This window comes from Bubalus kerabau, chromosome 6 (genome assembly GCF_029407905.1).
Source record: "Bubalus kerabau isolate K-KA32 ecotype Philippines breed swamp buffalo chromosome 6, PCC_UOA_SB_1v2, whole genome shotgun sequence".
Classification (NCBI taxonomy): domain Eukaryota; kingdom Metazoa; phylum Chordata; class Mammalia; order Artiodactyla; family Bovidae; genus Bubalus; species Bubalus kerabau.
In genome coordinates this window covers 31790395-31803510 of record NC_073629.1, presented here as the reverse complement: position 1 = coordinate 31803510, position 13116 = coordinate 31790395, and the positions used below count along the sequence as shown (strand labels likewise).

Here is a 13116-nt window from a genome sequence, read left to right as displayed (position 1 = left end):
GCCCTCTTTCACTCTATCATTGCCTCCCCCAAACCAGCAATAAACATTCATGGTACACCTACCTAGGAAGTTTACTCATTTGGAGAAAAATTAACACACACTATAATCTTTAGTGCTTCTTACTAAATTGTTACCTGACATACAGTAGGCATTTAATAAATACTACTGGCAAGTTGATACAATAATAGATATAAAAATGGTATGTTGTGTTATGCCACTTTAGGAAATTATTACAAACCCACTTTCTACCTCTTTGTACACCTGTGTGCCAGACTCTAAATTTATTTACACATTTTATACATTTGAAGAATCACTGAACTTCAAATTCACAGGCTCTGGCCATACACTAGCTCCAGGGGTGACGAATTAAAAGGATAATAATCTGAATACCCTCAGGACTCAATCCTACCAGGCAGGGATGATCTCATTCTTGCTGGGTCCTCCCACACGCACTGAGGAAAGTCAGCAGGAGCTCAGAAAATCTGGGGAGCCACCAGTTGCTATGAAGGAAGTAGGTGCCAGGTCAGCCTGGGAGTAGAATGGGTAGTGGTGGGTTAACAAAGGGAAGGAGAGGAGGCGGGGTGAGCTGATTCACTGGGACAACTCTTAGTGACTCAGAAGCCAGCAAAAAATAGCCTGTTCTACATCTGCCTCACTGTCGGGCAATGAGGCACTTCCTCATTGCACACCCATAAGGCAGGGCAAAAGGGCGGAGGAGGAAATGGAATTTTTCAAATTCGTGGGCCTAGTCCAGCACTTAAACTCTGTTTTTAACCATTCCGGACAGTTTGTTTAAAGTGAAGTCAGTATTTGTTGTACATCTACTATGTCCCTGGCCCTTCATCTTGCCTTTCAGAACACAGGGAATGATGTCTTTCTTAAGTTCTGTATTTCCTATTTGTTACTTCAGAAGCATCTGAGCTGCTGTTGAGCCCTTCAGTACAGTCCTCTTGTCCTTCAAATATACATACAGAGGACATTCTCAAACCAGCAGTCAATAGAGGGAGACATGGAGCCCATTTCTGTTTCTAATGCTATTTGGAGGTCATCCAGACCCAGTCTCTAAACCGGCCCTCCTCCTGAAAGCCAAGTGTATAGGGAGCAGAATATAGCACAGAGTTGGAATCCACATCCTTGTTGGAAGTTCTTTGTTTTCCATTTACTAGTTCTATGGCTTTACTTGATTTCTCTGAATTTCTCTCTTCTCTGTAAAATAGGCACCAATGGTCTATCTTACAGGTTAGGAAAGATTTTACATTTGTGTGCATGTGTGTGCATGCCTGCTCAGTTGTGTTCAACTCTTTGCAACCCCATAGACTGTAGCCCACCAGGCTTCTCTGTCCATGAAATTCTCCAGGCAAGAATACTGGAGTGGGTAGCTGTTCCTTTTTCCAGGGGATCTTCCTGACCCAGGGATCAAATCGTGTCTCCTGTGTGAAGATTAAATATCATTATATGAAAATAACTTGCAGGAATGGCAACCTAGACAGCATATTAAAATCAGAGACATTACTTTGCCAACAAAGGTCCATCTAGTCAAAGCTATGGTCTTATCCAGTAGTCATGTATGGGTGTGAGAGTTGGACTATAAAGAAAGCTGAGTACCAAATAATTGATGCTTTTGAACTGTGGTGTTGGAGAAGACAATTGAGAGTCCCTTGGACTGCAAGAAGATCCAACCAGTCCATCCTAAAGGAAATCAGTCCTGAATATTCATTGGAAGGACTGATGCTGAAGCTGAAACTCCAATACTTTGGCTACCTGATGCGAACTACTGACTCATTTGAAAAGACCCTGATGCTGGGAAAGAGTGAAGGCAGGAGGAGAAGGGGACAACAGAAGATGAGATGGTTGGATGTCATCACCAGCTCGATGGACATGTGTTTGAGAAGCTCCAGGAGTTGGTGATGGACAGGGATGCCTGGCATGCTGCAGTCCATGGGGTTGCAAAGAGTGGGACACAACTGAGCGACTGAACTGAATGGCATTAATAGGGCTTCCCAGGTGGCTCAGTGGTAAAGAATCCACCTGCCAATGCAAGAGACACGGGTTTGATCTTTGGGTTGGGAAGATCCCCTAGAGGAGGAAATGGCAACACAATCCAGCATTCTTGCCAGGAAAATCCCATGGACAAAGGAGCCTGGTGGCTACAATCCATGCAGTTACAAAAGCGTCAGACCTGACTGAGCACTTATGCAACAAAATGGCATTAATACTTGTTTACTTCCTTCGAACCTCCCTATGTTTGCAGACTGACTACATCCCTCCACCTGACTGCAAACTGCATGTGGACAGAGCTGGATCTGTCTTGAGACAGTCTGCCTAGGTGAGTAGGAGGCCCCAGTACTGCTTTGCTTAATAATAATTGTTAATATTAGAAATAATATATTGAAATTAATTCATATTACTTGTGCATTATAAATAATTGTAAGCATGTATTATATTTTATTTAAAGCAATGTGATTATTTTTCTTTTAACCAGTTGAACTGGAATCTGTAAACGGGGAAAAGAAAGCCAGAAACTTTGACCTCAGGAAGGGATGCACCCTCTCCCTTCTCTGGGTTATTTGGTGCTGGAGGGCTTGCTGCGGGGCTTCCCAGGTGGCTCAGCGGTGAAGAATCCACCTGCAATGCAGGAGATGCGGGTTCGATCTCTGGATCAGGAAGATGCCCTGGAGAAGGAAATGGCAACCCACTCCAGTATTCTTGCCTGGAAGAGTCCATGGACAGAAAAGCCTGGCGGGCCCATTGAGTCACAAAAGAGTCGGACATGACTTAGCGACTAAACAAGGGCTTGCTGCCACCAGCGAGATCTGCATTCCTGTGTTCACGAGGGACAGACATTCCTTGCATCCTCTACTGTCCTTTGTCCCAGCAGTGCTGCGGCAGCCTACAGTACAATGGGGCCAGAGACACAAAAATTCTCATTTGGAAAACAGCGTAGAAAACACTGACACACAGAAATTTTATTCATTCAATTTCTACCTGGAAAGCAAGTCGGGTTGGAAAGCTACCCGGCGACTCCACTCCAGGGGTTCCAGGGGCTCCAGAAGCTACGCTTCTCTTCCAAATATAGTGTGAAAAGAGGGGGTCTCTGGGTTTTTCATCTTTGCTCCCTTGTCTCTAGAACACGCTTTGTCCCCCTCCCCCCCGCCAAAAAAAAGTGGGGGGTTGGGGGGGAGAGCAGGCAAGCCACGTTACCAGGTTTTCAACAACAGGTTTTCTAAACACCAGAGCGCACTTCATTTATTAACATTTTAGATGAAACGTTAATGCGCCCCGTCAGTCAGGACACCCGAAACCCATTCCTGAGCTTCCCGTACCACGAGGGTACATACGAAGCACTCGCCACCATCTGGTCCAGAAAGCCCATAGAAGGTGGAAAGTTGCAGAATCCGAGCCCGGAGGGGCGCAAGCCCACCCCTGAGCCCGGGCAGGAGGACTGCGCTTCCTCCCGGAAGTGACGAGAGCTCAATCCCAGCTTGGCTCTCCCCAAACAAAAGGGATCTTGGGGCCCCGGGAGGAGCCTAAATGACATTGGAGAAGCCCCTCCTCCAGCCGGCGCGGATTGGTGCCGGGGCTGGAGAAGCGAGGAGGCCATTGGCTCTGCCGAATGCCAGTGCCCCCGCCTGGCTGTTGAGGGGCGGGGCCTCGAGGGGCTGTGGATGGAGAGGGTGGCGGAGGCGGCAGGGAGAGGAACCTTGAGCGCCGGGAAAAGGTAGGAGCCGTTGGCGCCGGGGCTTGGCGGCGACTGGGAGGCCAGGTTCTCGAAAGAAAAACAGGGGTAGAACCACCGGTGTCCTCCCGCCACCGTCCCAACTGCCACTCGCGCCCATCCCCTGAGGGGGCGGGGCCGTCTCCTCTACCTCCCGGTATTCCCTGAGGAGGCGGCTCCTCATCCTTCGACGGTGCTTGCAGCTACTTATTGTCCCCCGTCAATCCCAGCTTCCCAGAAGGGGCTGATTTCCTGATACCCTTCATTTAAAAGGCCCCTCACCTAGCCCCTCAACCTTGGGAGAAGGCGTACAGGTTCCCATTCTTTTGACTGCCGCCCCCACCCCCATTTTGTACCCCTAGGAGGCCAGACATCTCTTCCAACACCTGTCCTTGCTCGCAAGGGAGAGACCAGAGGTAATTTCATCCATAAGATAAAAATCAGTGTTTTCAAAAAGAAGAGAGATGGGACGATGCAAAAATCAAAGACCCAACCTAGACAGCCAGCTCCATGGACGAATCGGCCTTCCCCAACTTGGGTTCCTCCCATCCCCCATTCTGTGTTCCTGAGCCTTCCCCCTGAATCCTCTATTCTATTGAGCTGGGGGGCGGCGGAGGGGGGTGGGGGGCGGGGGCGGGGAGGCGGTATCGAGAGTTCCTCTGCTTAGGGACTTTTTGACTCTGGAGAAGGAGAAATAGTAACCTTCCCGACCCCGCTTTGTACCTTTACTCTATTGCTTGAAAGAGAACCCAACCTCTGAGGATTTTTTTTTTTTTTTTTAGGTTTGAGTTGCGTTTCATTTTTGCTTTCCATCCTATTTCTTCCTGAAAATTTGATGAAAAATCGCCCTTTAGTATTTCACAGTGAATTGAGCGTGTTGTATATCTACAGAGTTGTCGTTGTGGGTAGGAATGCACAGTGTATATTGTTGGACTGTCCATAACAGCATGCTTTCAAGTGAAGCAGTACAGATAACTAAATAAAGAGCTTTAGATTAGGAATGAGTGACTTCCAGTCTAGGTGGGCTGGTCTTTTGCTCAGGGAGACTGCAGTTAACCTTGAAGGTGTAGTTCTTTTGAAACAAAAGGCAGGAAGTGTTTGAAGAAAATTCAGGTTCAGTGGTCTAGGTTTATGATTAATCTGGTCAGGTAGCCTTTGGTTACTCTCTAGCCCCTATTTTATGGTGGGTTTTTTCCTCCAGGAGAAACTGATGTGTAATATATATATATATATATATATATATATATGTGTGTGTGTGTATATATATATGATGTTGATTGGCTTTACAAGACCAGTATCATCTACCAAAATTCAGGGGATAAAAATTAAAAGCACATTTTAAATTTCAGAGATAAGGATTAATAAAAGCAAGATAAACTCTAGCTATTCAGACACATGTGACTACCAGAGAGAGTCTCTAAAGGGTGCTCATAAAGACCATCATTTCAGCAGGTGCAAAATATTGATAATTTTGGCCTAATGTTAATGCCATTGACTCCCCATTAATCATCTGTTGCTAGCACTTTCATACATTAAAATCTGCCATATTTTTTGGTGTTGTTTCTTTTGCTTTCAATCCACAGTCTGTCTTACTACTGTTTTCTCTAGTCAAAGATAGTAACAATGGGATTGGAGGAGTTGGAATCATGAGGGGCAATCATAAGGGCTGTCTTTTACTTTCCTGATAAGCGTCTCTGAAGGTAGACATCATGAAGGTAATTAATTTTGAATAGTTAGGTTGGAAGTTTTCGGAGCCAGTCTCTGCACAGATCCACTCAGTGATTGTTTCCAGATCTCCGATGAAAAGGCACAGAGAATAAACTGCGGAGGGTCTCTCCAGCAAACACCAAGCATACTGCGATGGGTTGGTAAGGGCCCCCCAGCAAAAGCAGCAGAAGAAAACTAAAAGCAGAACAGGAAATCCCCAAAAGATAATAAACCAACGTAACGAGACTCAGGAAAACAAAGTTGTGGTGATTGCCAGGGCCTTTATGAACAGAAAGGAAAAAGCAAATAATGCTCTTTGATTCCTTGGCACAACAAGCAAGATTTGTTTGATACACATTTGAATCGTAGAAATCTGTAACTTTTTCGACACCTGTTTAGTAGTGTTAGATGAAGAAAAGCATCATATGCAGAGATTTTTCTGATGTACGTGTAGTCTATCTTATTATAAAGTCTTCAGGAGGTATTAGTATGTTTTGTTTCACCTTTATACCTTTCACAGTGCCTAGTATATAGTTTGACTTAATGAGTGTTGAACTTCATTTGAAGCTGACACCTTCAGGTAGACTATAAAGATAATTTACTGATAAAATATGGCATATCTTGTTGGTGTAAACAGTCCATTTCTTTTTGCCTTGATTTATTTTCTTGATGTGATGTCTTTTGGCGCTCCAGTATCTTCAATGACTCTAAAATACTGAGTTTTGTATTAGAAGATGTCTGCTGGTTAGATATATAATTTTGAAGTAATGAATGAAATTTGAACCAGTCTTATTAATGTAATCAATGCTAGTCTTTTTAGGATTTTATTTTTCTAAAAATCTGACCTGAGAGGAATGAAGTGAATTTAGGAGAACACACTAGGAACTGTTTTTTCTTAAAAAATGGTTTCTGAGAGTTTGGTTTTGACAAATTTCTGATCTACTTTGGGATTTTTTAAAAAAATGAATTTCTTTTTTTTTTTTTTTTTTATATTTTTTGGGCGTGAAGTTCACACCCAACTCTGAAGGTCTTTATCAAAATGCCATCTATATAGTCCCACAGTTTAATCGTGCCATCAACGGAACAAGAATACAGCTGTAGATGGTTGTTGGGATTGAGCTGGATTCCGGTCACCAGATTTCTGTGTCCTTGCAATATATGCACACATTCTTCTGTAGCTGTGCTATAAACTTTAATAAAGTCTCCAGAGACACAGAAGATATACTTAGAATCTGCAGAGAACACCGCTCTCCTGAAGTTCAACTCGCTGCCGCCACCTAAAAAAATGAATTTCTAATTGACTTTATACTTTTCTAAACTAGGACTAAGTACATGATCAAGCATACACACTGTACTGGGTCCCTGAATGGAATCATACACCCTGACTGTGGTGGGCATACTCAGTCTACAGTGGATTTGTGTCTTGGCAGAATCAGGTTTCCAGTACTACCAGTTAATCGCAGAACAAGATTAGAATTCTTGACTTTTCTGAGTGGAGCAGAATGGTGTTTCTTGGGTGTTTTTAGTGAAATGGTGTTTCACTTTTTATGTGAATTAAATAATTTAATATTAAATATTCTTCTACACCTTTAGCATTTAAACACCAGTGAAGAATTCATGTCTGATTTTAGTTATTGGTTGGTTTAATTTTAAATATTTCAACATAGAGCTAAGATGCATAAGTAGGGAAAAACAAAGCTTATACATGTCATGATCTCAGATACTTGATACAAGGATTTTTAGGCCACTGAATTGGTGTTTAGTGGCGTGATACAAGAAGCAGAGATATTTTTAGAGGAAGTTTGTCCAGTCTGGTGGTTGACCCCAGGAATAGCTCATCAGCCTGTTACCAAAGCCATTTTTTTTCTTATTTCCTGAATGTTTGCTGCTAATAGCTAAAAATTCAATCTTCCTGGAGAATCCCAGGGACAGAGGAGCCTAGTGGGCTGCTGTCTATGGGGTCACACAGAGTCGGACACGACTGAAGCGACTTAGCAGCAGCAGCAGCAGCAGCAGCAGTTTTAGTTCAGAGCATTTCAGTGAGAAAATAGGTTATTTATGGTGAGGCGATAAAGTGTGCTAATTTACAGCACAGACTTTAAAGGCAAACCTGAGTTCAAATCCCAACTCTGTTGCTCTTTTGCTGTATGACCCAGGAGAAGGGCAGAGTTTTCTATCTTCACCATATCTCAGTTTCCTCAGCTGTGACTTAAAAATGATTTATAGAGGCTTTTTTTAAAAAAGGATTACAGGAACATGGCATGTAGGAAGCACTCAATAATTGGTAGGTATTATTGACTATTATTAGCACTGCACGTGAGTTAATATTAACTATTCTTTTACTCCTTTATCATTTAAACAAAGGTGAAGAATTAGTATCTGATTTTAGCTATGGGTTGGTTTGGTTTTAAATATTTGACTACATAGCTACGTTTCCAAAGTAGAGGGAAACAGAGCTTGTGTATGTCATGATCTCAGACATCTGACAGAAGAATTTTTAGGACAGTGTGTGTGTCTTACAGTGTGTGTTTCATAATTTGTCATGTGCATTATCTTCGTTAAACTTTTTCGCCCTGGAAAAAGAAGGGCAAGGGATTCAACCATCTGATGTTTTCTCTCTGAATTGTCAGTTACTCCACTCCAAACTGTCTCAAGCGCCTTCACTCTCAGTGTCATATAAATGGGTTCATGGATAGTGTGATCATGGTACACTTAAATCTGTGAGATTTAAGGAATTTTCCATGGTAATTTTATTAATAGTGATTTTTTTGCCTTTTGAAGACAGCTCTTCTACGGCCTCCAATGTAAGGAGCAGTTCATAGGAACAATCAAAATGGATGAGAAGAAACCATGGATGGGGAGTTAAGAGTAGAGGGCAGGGGAGTCAAGGACAGGGGTTGTGGGTTGAGGGAAACAGGACTACAATCAGGCTTTGACATAAAGAATGTAGTAGTATGGCTTCTCCCTGCCAACTGTTTCCAAGCTCTGTATTTCAGGTCCAAAGCCAGAGCTTTCACTCTAACTGTGTGCTCTGCTGCTAAATGAATCCTTTCTATCTTTTGGAGCCACAAAGAATGTAATCCTTAATTGTTACTGAGTTCAAATAGAAACTCGGAAGGAAAACAAAAAGAGCACAGGATGATGGGGTTTACAGACAAAAAAAGATTTGTGACCCTGAGCCTTGGGAGCATCTGCATGGATCCTTTGTGCAAAGCTGCTGGGGAAAGCGAGGCTGAAGTGTGCTCTGGGTCTGCCAGGGAGGAAGGGGTGCAGAGGGAGAAGCAAGCGGGGATGAGTTGTTTCAATGAGAGATAAGAGCTATAAATTACAGTGGGGAGGAGAATGAACTGATGGGTAAGTTACAGAGAAAAGAAGCACTAAGTTTGGGGGTTTGGGGGAGGAAGAGGTTCCCCATTCCTTGGTTTCTGCTAAGTAGGCCTTTCTGTTATAGCAGTGGAACTAGAGTGAGAACAGAACCAATCTGGTTCTTAACTGGTTTAATATTTGACCATACAAACCAGATCTGGTCCAGTCCTGTGTATCAGCTTCTTACTGCCTCTTGTTCCCAAATTGAAAGCACAGAGGAAATTTTCTGAAAAGGCTCCACCCCTGAAGACGTCCTTGCTTCTAAACCCGTAGACTTCACCACACTCACTGACTGAACATGCTCCTCTTGGGGGGGCTGATTACTTCTCATTCAGTGTCTGTCTCACATCACAGTCATCATTTCCCCTGAAAAACCAGTTCCTTTTCTAACATCCCTGTTTCTGTTAAAGGCATCATCATTCTACTCACCCAGCCTTAAAACCTCAGCTGATCTGGGATTATTTCTCCTCTTATCTCCTTAAATAGAACCAATACTAAGTTACTGTACATTCTTTACAAAGTCTCTTACATCCGTCTTTTTTCTTCCATTCTTAACTGCCACCATCCTCGTTCACACATTTTAACCTTACACCTGCACTGTTATTCTCCCACGTGCTTTTTCTGCTTCCAGTTTCTCTTCAGTCAAATCAGCTCTGTACTTCAAGCTTTCGCCTTCTTAAAACTATACTTTTATTGTAAGAGTCACCTTGTTAAAAATATTTAGTGGCTTCTTATTTCCTAAAAGATAAAGTCCAGTTTTGTTGACTGTAGTTCATGGTATTGCATGGTACATTTCTATGCAACCAGCCTGTTTTGAATACCCCTTTGAACTGGAGACTACTGGGTACTAAGTGTATCAAGTAGAATAAGACAGAGTATTCGTCTGGAAGAGCAGTCTTATGAGACAAAAGACAGCTATGTAAATAGATGAATTGATATAATAGAATGGGATAACTGCTGCTGGGTTATAAATATAGATACATATCCATTATGCATTTAATATTAAAAATAGCTGTGATGTTTTTAGAAGACCCATTTATCACTATTACAAGTTAAAATTATGATGATTAAAAGGTATAGAAATGCAGTGGAAGCAAAGTCATGCTTTTCATTTATATCCTAAAGTCACAAAAAAACTAGCCTAGATAGAAGATTGTCCTTTTTCTTTCCCAAGTAGTGTGCAAATACCATTGGCCTAAATAAATGTTGTGTGTGTTCCTAAGCCATTTTCCCCAGGAACTGGCCAGGTGATCACCTTCTTGGAACAGATCCACCTGCCAGGTTAGAAGGAGTAAACTTGTTTTGATTTCTAAATTAGACACATGAATGGTAGAAAATGACTACTCATTGGAAAAAGGAAAATTTCATTATCCTTGCAGATGCAACCAAATATATGCTCTCCAGAGATAACAAGTGAGAGAGCTGACCGGTCACTAACCCTGTTAAACCCTTCCGTATCCTGTTCGAGTATGTATTGTCACCCCATTTTATAGAAGAAGGGAAAGCTCAAAGGTTAAGTGGATCAAGGAAGTATGAAGTTGTAGAGCCAGGATATAAACCTGGGTCTGTAGGACTCAGAAGTCCAAGCCCTTTCCACTGCAACATCCTCTTAGAAGAGTTACTTAGATACATCCTCTCAGAAGAGTTACCATCCCCAAAGAACCTGGGAGCAAGGTCTCTTGGTCATTTTCAACTGATATCAAATTGTTAAACTTTTTTTTAAAAAATCAGTGGTCTGGTTTAAAAGACAAAATTTTAAAGGCGAAACAACATCATCAGTTATAATTTTCTATTACAGTCCTATGGGAAATTTTTATACAGTTCAGAAAGTCAGGTCATGGGCAGAGCTAACACACAGATATCTGGACTGTATTAGGGTTTGTCCTCCATACCATATGCTCTCTTTCTTCCTGATTTGAAATCTTGATGGAGTCAACAACTTCATCCAACACTAATATTTGACACGTTCTTGTATCCCAGCCTGCCTGTAGAATTAAGGCCCATGAATCATTTTACTGGAAATAAAATCAGTCTATATATTGTTCCCTCATTGTAGTATTTTGCAAATCATGGTGGCATTATTTCAAAGAAACAAAAATTTAGGGGGATGATGGACAGCTAGATGATATAGACAGATATACATATTTCAGTGAAATCATGTTATAATTTCATTGAAATATGTATATCTGTCTATATCATCTGTCCCCTAAATTTTTACTTCTCTGAAATAATGCTAATAATTTCATTGAAATAAAGCCACTAACAAATATACCTGAAATGGTAAATACTCCTGGTAATTTCCTGCTACTATCAATAGAAGACATATTTTTAATTTTAATGAAAAAAATTATTAATGTAAAAACTTATTTATTTTCATTAACGTATGTTCCGTAGCTTAACTAATGTAGCTCTTCTGGTTTGGTCTTGTCCCAGGTGAAAATACCTGAAAAGGTATAAACAAGATTTCCAGGTAAACAGATCTGTATTTTAGTAGCATTGTGCCAGACATCCCCATTTTGGGGCAGATGTGTTTGAATGTTTGTTTATGGGCATGAGGCCACTTCCTCCTTTTCTTCTGTATATATATAAATGTTGTTGGCAACATGTAGGAGAGACAATGGTGGAAACAGACGTAGACACCTAGTGAGAGAGACAGACTTTCACACATATACACACTCAGAGATACGCTGGAGATACATGAGTCTTAAAGCAGAGCTAACCAAAACAAAAAATCCATCATGGTGTCCCAGAAAGTCGATTAGACTATATCTTAATAGTTTTACTATTTAACTGTAATCTTCAGTAATTCACTTAACAACTCTGGTCTCAATTTTCATCTGTAAATTGAGAGTCCTAAATTAGGTTATTGCTGAGGTCCCTTCCAGCTCTGTGACTCACACTGTAGCTGGTAAAATGAGAAAATCAGATGTAAGCAGTTGGTACCAAGTAGCAGTAGTTACTAAGGCAGCCTCTGGAGTTAAATTACTTGGGTTCAAATTCTGTTTGTGTCACATACTACATGTAAGACTTTGAGCAACTTATTTAGTCTTTGTACCTCAGTTTTCCCATCTTTAAAATGGAGGTGATGGTTATGATGAACTGGCTGGTTCATGGTTATAACACCTATCACTTAAGGCTGTAAGGACTGAATTAATACATATCAAGCACTTAGAACACTGCCTGGAACACATTAATGTTTAGCTCAGTGTGTGGGTTTTTTTTTTATTATTACTACTCTGGCTTGAATTCTAAAAAATTCTGAGGAAAAAAAAAATAAAACTCTGAGGAAGTGGTGATTAATACTGGTAAGCTTAATTATATTATTATTAATTTATGCCCTAAGTATAAATCTAAAAAATCTGGCAACCTAGAATCAGCTTTGAGTAGAATTCTGAAAGCATTTTAAGTATTGACCTTAACAAGTATTAGCATTATTACAGAGCTGGTTCCTTGAGGCCTACTTCAAAGTACACATTGAGAGTATTGGATAAACAAGCATCTCAATTCCTTAGCACTGTTGTATATTATATTTATATTTCAGGATCCTGAAATTTATACTCTCTGAAACTGTTACAGAACCATTCCATTTTACATAATCCTATCATCAGACTGATAAGACAAAGCAAGGCATTCTCTGTTCAGGCACTCTCACAGTAAGGGGAAGATTTTGATCTATTTGCAGTAATAACATTTAAAAATATCAGTAGTAAATGATTACAATGTTGTGTTAGTTCGCTAGAGCTGCCGTAACAAGTACCACAGACTGGGTTGCTTAACAACAGAAATTCATTTTCTCACAATCCTGGAGGCTGGATATCAGAAATCAATGTGTCCGCAGCATTGGTTCCTTCTGAGGCCTCTGTCTTTGGCTTACTAAACGGGAGGCATCTTCTCCCTGTCTTCACATGGTCTCTTCCTGCCCTGTGTTTTTATCCCAATCTCTCTTCTTACAAGGGCACCAGGCATATTAGATAAGGGCCTACCCTAATGTCCTCGTATATTTTTTGGCTGCACCACGTAACATGTGGGATCTTCGTTTCCTGACCAGAGATTGAACTGCTGCCCTCTGCAGTGGAAGCACAGAGTCTTAACCACTGGACCACCAGGGAAGTCCCATGACCTCATTTTTAACTTAATCACTCTTTAAAGACTCTGTTTTCAAATATATCACATTCTGAGGTATTAGGGATTAAGACTTCAACATATAAATTTGGGTTAGAGGACACGATTAACCTATAACACATAAGTACAAAGAATACAAATAGTTCAGTAATATCTTTTACCTTCAACTGAAAGAAGATTGACTTGACATTTATAGTAAAGCTTTT

The 13116-nt window shown here is 41.2% G+C and overlaps 1 protein-coding gene and 1 long non-coding RNA gene across 5 annotated transcripts in view; one reads left to right on the top strand and one right to left on the bottom strand.

Moving 5' to 3' along the window:
* LOC129656095 (uncharacterized) overlaps positions 1-535 on the bottom strand; it is a 144615-nt gene extending 144080 nt beyond the window's left edge. Inside the window, exon 1 of the long non-coding RNA XR_008716190.1 lies at positions 410-535. This is a non-coding gene — a long non-coding RNA (uncharacterized LOC129656095). The remainder of the gene's footprint in view (positions 1-409) is intronic.
* A 3078-nt stretch (positions 536-3613) lies between these two features.
* The window catches only part of CTTNBP2NL (CTTNBP2 N-terminal like), a 50872-nt gene continuing 41369 nt past the window's right edge, over positions 3614-13116 (top strand). For 2 of the 4 annotated variants that reach the window (XM_055584726.1, XM_055584725.1), the window contains exon 1: positions 3800-4131. The gene's annotated coding sequence lies outside the window, so the exon portion shown is untranslated. Of the gene's footprint in view, positions 3719-3799; positions 4132-13116 lie in introns of those variants that run through there. The other 2 variants (XM_055584724.1, XM_055584723.1) reach the window with 2 other exon arrangements.